The sequence below is a fragment of the Emydura macquarii genome, unplaced genomic scaffold (assembly GCF_026122565.2).
Source record: "Emydura macquarii macquarii isolate MOO-44397 ecotype Brisbane River unplaced genomic scaffold, CSIRO-AGI_Emac_v2 contig_2994, whole genome shotgun sequence".
Taxonomy (NCBI): domain Eukaryota; kingdom Metazoa; phylum Chordata; order Testudines; family Chelidae; genus Emydura; species Emydura macquarii.
Genome location: NW_027133131.1, coordinates 2,976,044 through 2,986,248, shown reverse-complemented (window position 1 = coordinate 2,986,248; position 10,205 = coordinate 2,976,044). Strand labels below are relative to the sequence as shown.

Below are 10,205 nucleotides of genomic sequence, written 5' to 3'. Positions count from 1 at the left end.
ACGTACCGGCTGGGAGTCGCTTTCCATCGCAGTGAGCTCCCGGGTGGGGGTCGGGGCTCCCCACCGCCCCGGCACGAGCGAGACGCCCCAGCCCGGCCTCCGTGTCCAGTCCCCTGCTGCGTCCCGCGCTGGATTAGACCTCACGCCCTCCCTGGGGATTTCCCCTCTGGTGCTAGCTGTGCGGGGGCTAGGACACTTTTTCCCAGCAGGGCCCCGCTCGCCGCAACAGGCCTGGAGGGTGGAACCTAGATGGTTTCCTTGACCCCCAGACACAAGTACGGGGCAGAGGAGCCGGCCGGGCACAGGCGGTAACGGGGGCCCAGGGCCTGACCCCGCCCGGCTCATGCCAAGAGCTGATCCGACCCGCTGCCCCATAGCCTGACGCCCCATAGCCTGTTCTCCGAGCAAGCAGCTTCTTTGTGCTGCCGGCTCCCGCTGGGCTGGTCCAGTCCATGAACCCCCCTTCCCCCCCAGTCCCGTCCCAGGCTGGGTAAATTCACCCCAGCCCCCCCCCCCCCCCGTCAACAGGCTCCAGCCCCCCCCGCGTCCCTTCCGCTTCCCGTGCTCCACGAGCGCACACATGGGGTGAATCTGCTTAGCCTCCTCTGGCCGGGCCGGTCGCAGAGTCCCAGGCCGGCCGTTTTAAGTGCGTCCAAGAAAGGCCGAAGCCGCCCTTCTGGCTGGGGCAGGCAGATCTGGGTGTGGGGGGGCCGGGAGGAGTGGGGGGGATGGGGCCGGGGCCTCCGCAGCTGGCAGCCAGCTGGTGACAGGAAAGAGCAACTTCGGGCCGCACAATAACTGCGTATTTGATTTCGGGGGGGATCTTTTCCAACCCCCCCCCCCGATCTCTTCTGCACACCCCCGTGAGTCATCCCCAGACAGGCCGTGGCATGGAAAGGGGCGCGTGGGGAGGCACTGGGGGTCCGGGACCATCTGGGTCGTTGCATAATAAAATAAAACGAGCAAACGAATAAACCCGGAAAGAAACAGAGCGTGAAAGGGAAACGCGTGGGATGCCCAGGGCTGGCCAGGAGGCCTGGGTCCGTCCCGTGCCCCGCAGGACGCCTGGGTCCCATCTTCTCCTGGCTCGGTCCCGTGCCCCACAGGACGCCTGGGTCCCGCCTGCTCCCAGTGCTGGCATCACCTGCCCCTTCTCCGCTCACCCCACTGTTGCTTCGTCCAGTCTCCTCCCGCGACTCCTTTAGTGCCGGAGACGCAACCGTTTATCCCGCCGCTAAGGGGCCACCTCCCCGTGCCGGCCTCGGGGCCTCCAGACAGCCCGGGGGCCAGCTGGCTGGCTGCCACACCCGGAGCAGAATGGCCCCATTGAATGCCCCCTCCAGGGCAGTGTGTCCCCGCAGTGCCCCCCACCCTGGCTTTCAGGCTTCGCTGACTGGACAGGGCTGAGAGGGGCCATTGCACCCCCCAAGCCAGCCTGGCCCTGCCCTGGGGCAGATCGGAACCGGTGCCCCCTAGAGGGGAAAGACCCCCTGCCCCGTTCCCTTCCCCCTCTCCCTCCGAACTAACACCTTGATGCAAAAGGCTCACCCCTCTCCTGACCCCCAGAGCCAGCCTGGCACCCCACAGCCCCCGCCCATCAGTGGAGCACAGCCGAGGCCCCAGCCTGGATTTGGGGGGGGGGGGGGGCCTGGAAAGCGACGAAGCTTCCCCGCAGCCTAACGATGCCGAGCGTTGTGGGGAGCCCCCGGCCGGCCTCCACCCAGCATCAGGACCAGCTGACTTTCCGGTCCCAGGCACCAGCCCTCCCTTCCCCTCCTCAGTCAGCGGGGAGGGGGGGGGGAAAGCAAGGGGGGCGAGGGCAGGCGCCCAACCCCCCTGCTCCCACCTGAATTCAAGCCAGGGCGCCTGACGTGTGGCTTCGGTAATTAAAAACAAACAACCGGCAACCAAGTGCATCGTCAGGGATGGCCCCCCAGCCCCACCCACTGTCCCGGGCCAAGGCCCCGGGCACTGCTGGCAGGGCTGTACGGGGAAGGGGGCCAGCCCCACGGAGCTGCCAGGGGTGGGAGGGGAAACTGAGGCAGGGCTGGACAGAGAAACCCAGATTTCCCAAGCCCCGGTTCAGCGCCTGACCCCGGCGGCTGCGTCTGTCTGCTACCGAGATTAGCGGCTGACCGCGCTGTGACAGGGCCAGACCTGATGGCTACAGGAGAGTAGTGGGTGGGGGGGGGGTCTATATTAGCCCCAGAATGAACAAATCCCTCTTCCCTGGGTGATCCAGCTGGGGCTACTCTGGGGCAATTAGGCCAATCAGGCCAGCTGAGGCCAATCCAGGAGCTTGCCCCAGCAGTTAAAAGCCTCCCAGCCAGGCAGCCAAGGGTAGCTGGAAGGGAGTTAAGAGCAGGAGTGGAGCTGCTACAGGACTTGGAGCAACCACTGCCACATGTGACAACCCCAAAGGTACCAGAGATGGGGGTACCTGTCTGGCTATGGCCAGGGACCCAAGGCACAGGCCTGAGGGAGAACCCCTCCCCACCCAGCTCCAGGAAGCGGACTGTGAGCAGTGGGGCCAAAGACAGGTGACCCGGGGAAGGGAGTACCTCACGGATGGGGCAGTTTGAAGACTATTTCACACAGGGTCCCTGGGTTGGGGCTCGGGGCGGAGGGTGGGATGGGGCCCCCCCCACCCAGGCAGGCCATAGTCATAGCCGAAGAGGGCACAGTACCCACGAGAGGGCTAAACTAGCCGCCTGCGCCACAGCGCACACGCTTGTGTGCGTATGCACATGCACAGAGACGCACACACAGACACACCCAGCTTCATGCATACCGGCACACGTGTGCATGCGCGCACACAGATGTGCACACCCAGCCACATGTGTGCCCACAGGCTCAGGCGCACACACACACAAAGCCCAGTATCATTACCCCCCCATTTCCAAAGTGGGGGGGGGGGGAAACTGAGGCACGGCAGGGCGAGCACCCGGCTCTGGTTCTCAGTCTCCTTCCCCGTGGCTGGCACCCCCCCCTTCCTCCCCGGGCGCTCAACCTGGCCTGGGAGCGGAGGGGGAGCCAGGCCTGAGCCCGGCTGCGACAGGCCACGAGGCGGTGAAATGAGAACAAGCTGGAGTGTGGGGGCGGCCGGGGGGTGGGGGGGGCTGTCTGTGTGTGGCATTCAACGTCAGCGCCCTCAACTGCTTCCAGCCTCTCCCTGGAGAGCAGTGGGGGGGGGAACTCGCCCCCGAAAAGGGGGGGTGGGGGCCCCGCGGCCCTCTGGGAAGAAGGGTTTGGTTTGCAGTGGGGCGGGCGGAGGCGGAGGGGGGATTCTCACGCCTCAGTTCCCCCTTTGAGAGCCCGTCTGGGGGCTTTGTCCGCGTGTCACCGGGGAAGAATGGGGCCGCGGGGGAGGCCGGGGGGTGCTTGTAGGTTGGGGGGGGGGGCCTGAAAGGTTTTAGAGGGGCCAAAGGAGGGGGGTGGGGGAAGGGAAGGCGAGGGTGGCGTGCACAGAGCTGGGGCGCGTGGTAAGGCACCGGGGGGGGGAGGGGGTGAAATGAGAAGAGGGGGGCAGGGAAGCAGAGAGGAAGGAACGGAAACATTTCCCCAAGGGAGAGGTTTGTGGGGGGGACAGAGAAAGTGGCGCACGGCCCCCCTCCCCACAGCCAGAGAGCGGCCCATTGAGGTGGGGGGGGGGCCACGCAAGGCTCTGGGAGCCCTGGGGATCTCCAACCCCCCCCTCCCCCCCCCCCAACCAGGACCCAGGAATTTGTAGGCCACTTTCAAAAGCTTGTCTAGTCATTGAGTCGATTGCTGCCCCCCCAGTGCCCCCCTCCCAGCCCCATTCATCCCTCTTTTCTCCCCCCGCCAACCCTGGCAATCGGCCGGGAGCGGAGCCGCCCCATTGTACAGCACAAAATAAAACTGGGGTGGGGGGGGGTGAAGCCCTGCAGCTGTTGGCCGTGGGTCCCACCCCACTGGGCAAAGCGCCCTAATCCCTGGGGTGCACCCACCTTCTGTCTCTCGGGGGGGGGGGTTCCAACAGCACCAGGAAATCCCCTTCCCTCACAGCTCCATGCTGGGGGGGCTGCGGCCCCACGCTGCACACAGGGGCCAGGGGACTCCGGCAGCCCGGCCCCCGGCTGCGCTCAGTGCGGGGACCCCACCAGGAAGGGAAGCCGTGGGAGAGCTGGGGATAGAGCCCAGGTGTCCTGGCTCCCAGCCCCCTGCTCTGACCACTAGACCCTGCCTCACACCCAGGAGTCCTGGCCCCCAGCCTGGATCCCCCCCTTTCGCAATCCCCATCCACAGAGTTTAGAGCCAGAAGGGCCCATGGGCCCCTCTCTGCCCCCCCGGCACGGCAGGGGCCAGACAATCCCCCCCCACGGCGCAGCCTGTCACTGGGCAGGGCAGAGCCCAGCCTTGGCACAGTGCTTTGTGCCGGAGAGGGGCTCTGGGGCCTTCCGGGCGCCCCCGGGCACTCTGGGTGAGGGGCCCTGCCCGCCACGCGCGAAAGCAAAGCAGCCTGGCCACGGGGCCCGAGGCTCAAAGCAAGAGACCCCGGGGGTCCTGAGAGCCCTGCTGCCCGGGCATCCCCCAGCCTGACCCTGCCCTGGGGCAGGAGTGTGGGGCGGCCGCACGCCGGCGATACGGGGCGGGCGCCCTGCAGATGTGGCCGGGCGATGCCCCACTGACCCTTGGGAGCAGGGACGGATCTGCGAGAGCTCAGCCCTGCCCGGATCTGCCCCATGGAGATGGGACAGGGCCCCCCCATGGCGTCCCCCCCTCGCCGGCTCCAGCCTCGCGTGCCCAGAGCATCCAATCAGCTGAGTCATGCACGGAGCCGCACGCAGGGAGCCGGGGGCCTGGGGAGGCCGAGACACCACGTCCTGCCTGCTGGGTGCAGAGACGGAGCGGGCGTGGGGGGTGTCCCGCAGGTCCCAGCACATGCTGCTCCATTGCCAAGCGGCCTGGCCGCTCAGCGTGCTGGGCAGACGTTGGGCCTGGGCACCCCGTGGTGCTGGACGGAAGGGGGGTGGAACGGCGGGGGGCTGGGAGAGGTGTTGTGGGATAAATAGGCATGGCAGGAAAGGTGTGTGTGTATGTGGGGGGGGGGCTGGTGGGTGTCGCCGCCCCCCCCTGCAATCAGGGGGCTTGGAAGGGATCAGTTGAGCCCCCTCCTTATTTTTACCCAAATTCCCGTCGCCCCATCAAAGCATCTTCCGGCGAGCGCCCAGATGCCAGGGGGACGGGCACAGCATGCGAGCCAGGGTGGCAACCGGCTCCTCCCCCCCGCGTGTCCTGCTGTCACCCGCTTACCCCCCCCCCCACCCGGCGCCTCTCCCAGCAGCCAGGCCGGGCCGGGGGGCGCCCCCCATCGGCCTCCCAACACCGCCCGGGCCCAGAACGCGGCCCCAGGGCTGCAGATTCAAGCGGGGCAGATCCTAATCCCCCCCCCCCCCGATCTCCCCCCCCCCAGCAAGGAAGAGTTTGGGGGGGGGGGGGGGGAAGAAGAGGCGAGCGCCTGTCCCGGCAACCAATGGGAACAGCAAAAGCCAGCTCTTCTTCCCCCCCGCCTGCGCAGCTCCCCTCCCCCGCCCAGCCGGCCCCGGCCCACCCAAGTCGCAGCCCATGGGCATAGATTTGCGAGCCAAGTGCAGGCGGGATGGAAGGGAGCCGGGCCTGCCAAGAAACTCAAACCGAAACACATTCCTCCCGCGCCTGCCAAGAGCGCCGGGGCCTGCAGCGCCCGGTGCAAAGCGCTGGCCCCCGCCGGCCGCACGCTCGGGCCCCGGGCTGGGGAGGCGGGCGGACAGACAGACCGACCGACCGACTGACGGGGCAGTGCACGGGGCTGGACAGACGGACGGGGGCCAGACGGACGGAAGCGAACGAGAGACGGGGCTCTGGAGTCTCAGGCTGGCCACGGACTCTGCCCCCCAGCCCTGCTTCCACACCCGGGGGGGAACGTCCCCCGGGACAAGCCCCGAACGGAAGGGGGCGCTTCTCCCCACTCCCGGGGCAGGAGGGCAGGGCTGGGGTAGGGGCTTTCCCCAGGACTGGCTGGCACGGGCGGGGGAGGCAGACGGGCCCCTCCTCGCTCCGCTGTAGGTTGTAAAAGCTCCAAGTCGGGCCGTTCTCGAGGCGCCCCCGGGGCGCCCGGCTCCACCCTGAACTGGCTTCCCCGAGTCCCAGCTGTGCACTGGGGCGGGGATCCCCGCCCGCAGCTCCCGGCACCGCCCGGGACCCAGGGAGCTGGAACCGGCCGGGAAACTCCCGGGGCCGCCCCAGTGAGGAAAGCAGGGCTTCTGGAAAGGCCACGAATAGTGCAGGTTACAAAACCCGCACGTGTGAACCTGCCCCCCAGCCCGACCCACAGCCCTGCTGTCCCCGCCCTGGGCTCCCCCCAGCCCTGCCGCTGCCCCCACCCAGACGGCGCAGGCGCTGAAGTCACAGCCCCCCCTCGCCGGTCAGCGACCCCAGGGTCGGCCGAGGTGCCCGATTGGTTTAACCCTGTGCGGCCTTAGGGCGGGTCGGTGGCGGTGGGCCAGGAGGGGCAGTGGGGCTGGAGCCGCGGGTGCAGGGGGCAGCCTGGCCCCGGCGTGGCACAGAGCGGGCGTGGGAACTGCCAGCAGCAGGGCCGTGGGACTGCTCAGGGGGCAGGAGACACGCTCAGACCCGGGCGCGGCTGGGAGAGGGCTCTGGGCTGGCGGGGCTGGCCGGACTCACCCTCGCCCCGATCCTCGCGTCCCCCCCACGGAGAACAGGCCTCAAGGCTTCCAGTGCCCCCCCCGGCATGCCCCAGGTGTGACACCCTGCCAGATGCACCCACCCATGCCCTCCCCCCGGCCATGCCGGTTGCATAAGGGACAGGGGGGTGGGGACAACCCCTGGAGAGCAAGCCCCCCTCGCTTGGCCCCCCCATGGGCTTTGAGCCGGGGCCGGGGGACAACACATTCGAAAGCCCCCACGGGTTGGGGACTCTGGCTCCCCGGGAGCGCCAGGCCAGCCCCCCCGCCCTGACCCCTCCGCTGGGCCAGCGCCTCATTCAATCCCGCTCGCCCCAGGCTGCTAATCCGGCCGGGGCAGGCAGCTGCCTCAAAGCCCATTGCTTCAGGTTCAGGGGCTCTCAAAGGAGTTTGATCCCAGCGCTGGGGGGGGCGGGATGGGGGAGTGACCGGTTCCAAGGTGGCCCGCTGGCCCCGGGGGCTGGGAGAGCCGAGGCCGGGACGGTCTTGCGGGTTCCCGCAGCCACCTTCCCCCGCGCTCCCCTCTGCCAAAGCACCCCCGGCTCCTGACTGCCACCCTGCCCGCCCCCCGCTCTCCACCCCACACATTAGCCGGGGCAGGGCCAGGTGGGAGGCAGCACAGGGGACCCCCCGCAAAGGGAGGTTTGAAGGGGGACACTCAGGCCTCTGCTCCAGAGCCCCCCCGGTTCAATCCCCGGGCGGCCGCCAGGCAAGCCGGCAACACGGGCCCTGCTGGTCCTAGCCTCGCCCTGTCTGGGGGGTGTTTTCCTTCGTTATCCTCCGCGGCAAGCCGGCAAACCCACGGGGTGCAGTGCCCAGCAAGGGGGCAGGCAGGGGCTGGTGCTGAGTTGGAGGGCAGCGCCCCTTCACTCTCACCAGGGAGGTGCCGGGTCTGAGCCCATCTCCCCGGCCTCCCGGTTGGCACCAGGGCTAGCAGAAGACGCTGCTGGAAAGTCAACCACCGCCCAGCCGTCTCCGCGACACGCCAGCGCGGCGCAGGGGGGCGATGGCAGGAGCTGGGCAGTGAGGTCACCTCGGGGCTCGGTCGCACAGCTGGAAAAATTTGCACCCATATGCATTGACACAAGGGCCGCACGCGCGCAGAGAGAGGCCGACACACGCGCGCACACGCATGTACACAGCCGCAGACACACACACACACACACACAGAGCAACACACACTTCTCAGCAGAGCTGGGCTGGCAGGGGGCTGCGGGTCGGGATTGAGGGGCACCGGCAGAGCTCGCTGGGTGGTCCCGGGGCTGCGGGACGGGGGCTGCCGGCGTGTTTGCTTTGGGCCCCGTCACAGGTTTCATGGCAGCCCCGACATGTTGCTCCCTGGGAGCCCTTTGCACGGCCCCTACCCGGGATGGGGAGGGCGATTGGGGGTGGGGGGGGACACACCAAGGCTGTAGCTGCTGCTGGAAGGAACTTTCACAGCTCCCCGTGCGCGGGTTGGAAACGGGAACGCTGCACATGTGGGGCGAATAAACCGCCCGGCTGCGAGTCACACCTGCCGGGAGCCCCTGCTGGGCCAGCTCCCTCCCATGCCACCATGGGGCGGGGCGGCGCTCGGCGTGACACTGCGCCCCCTCTCTCCCCGCAACCCAGGCACACTGCGAGGGGCATGACTCCCCAGAGGATGGCGATCCAGGAAGTCCCGCCTTGCTGAAGGCAGAACATCCAGGTAAGGTGATACACCAGCCAATCAGCCTGCTGCAGCCAGGTGACATCACCTCAGGCCTCTTGGGATGATGGTGGCCAAGCGGTGGGTGTCTCCTCCCCCAGGGAAGTAAAGGGGGTGGAGATCAAACCCCGAAATCGAAGCTTCCCCTATGACGGGTCACCGTAAATATTCCAATTTGTCCTGCCCAGCCCAGCCCAGTCCTGGGCTCCACAGCGTCCGCCCCCAGCCCCTTGCTGAGACCTTCCTGTCCCAGATGCTCATGAGCACCAACCTCGGCAGCTCCAGGCTATGTCCTCCTCGAAACCAGAGAATGAGGGAGGGGTGGGGGATACTGGGGAGAGACTTTGGGGGTTTGGGGTCTCTTGGACCAGACCAAATCACCCCTCTTATCATCTGCATCTAATATGCAACAACGTCCCCTGTTAGCCTGTGGAACTCATTGCCACCAGACAGCACCAAGCAGGGTCCTGCCGAGGATAAAGGACAGTGTGATGCCAGGAAGGGGGGGTGCTTGGGGAGGAATCAAACACCCCAAGCCCATGCTTTGGGGCAGGAGACACCCTCTGTGTTGACAGGGGAAACCCCCGCGTCGGCAGATCACCCCCCCGACTGCCTCTTGCAGGAAGCTGCTGGATGAGACGAGAAACTGGGCTTGAGGTTCCCTAGGTCTGAGCCAGGAAACACTTGTCCCGGGACGTGGCGTGGCTGAAACCCGGTTCTCTGTTTTCGCCGCTTGTTCCCGCTCCTGGCTGTTATTTTGTCAGCTGCTCCCTTGGCTTCTCTGCGGGTTCGAGAGGGTTTCGAGGCCTGGCAGGGATGGGGGAACACAGTGGGGCAACAAACCCTCGCCGGGTGCCCTGCAGGGGGCCTTGCAGTCCCTCACCTCTGCTGGGGAGCCTCACTGTCCATCTAAGCCACCCAGGCTAGGGGAAACTGAGGCACAGCGCTCGCAAGTGGCTTTGGTCCTGCAGACGCCACAGGCCGGAGTCAGTAAGCTAATCCAGGAGTCCTGGCTGCCCCACCAGAGGGGGCTGGGCAGAAACAACTCGGAGGGGACATTTTCCATCCTTCCCAGCTGATTTTGGGGGAGACGCATCAGCCAAGGGGCCCCGATGGGGCCCCTCCCTTGGTGACGGCGAGGCCCCTGAACGAGGAAACAGGACTGGAGGAGCTAGGCCGGGGTGCTGGGGCGGCCCCGTGAATTACGGACAGTCGCCCAGCCAGCCGGCCTTCGTGCGGCTGCACGGGAGCTGGCGGCACAATGGGGCTGGGCCCCGTTGAATGGAAAAGGTCACCCAGATGCCACCAGGTGTGGGGAGTTACCCTCCCCCGCCCGCCCGCCCTCCCTCCCAGCGGGCATCGAGTTACGGCGTCTGCCCCTAGGATTCTCCCGCGCCCGGCTCAGCTCCAGCTCCCAGCCACCGCCCCGGCATGTTGCAAGGTGTCCGCGATGACTCACGGCACGGCACGGGACGGAGGCTTCTCTGCAGCGGGCGGCCTCGCCCGGCTCGGCACGCCACATCGCCAACGAGCCGGGCTGGTTTCACCTCGGCCTCTGCCCATCACTCCCGACCCGCAGCCCTCTGCTAGCCCAGCCCTGGGCTCCAACCACCCAGCTCTGCCGGTGCCCCTCGCTCCCGAACTGAACCTGACTGTACCAAGCGTGTGATGGAAATTCACAGCCAGCCCCGGGCAGTTCAGGTCCGTCCGGGGGCCAGCCACTGCCCTGTGTGTGGACGAGGGTGTCTGAGACACCGGGAAATGCCCCGATCAGAGCAACCTCCCTTGCATCTTCGGAGCTGGAGCCCGTGCGG

At 67.6% G+C, this 10,205-nt stretch overlaps 1 long non-coding RNA gene across 1 annotated transcript; it reads left to right on the top strand.

The window, feature by feature from the left end:
- The first annotated feature begins 8,313 nt into the window (after positions 1 to 8,313).
- Positions 8,314 to 9,154, top strand: LOC137141019 (uncharacterized). Its single transcript, XR_010916525.1, has 2 exons — positions 8,314 to 8,391; positions 8,967 to 9,154. It is a non-coding gene; the product is annotated as an uncharacterized lncRNA (long non-coding RNA).
- Positions 9,155 to 10,205: the final 1,051 nt, after the last annotated feature.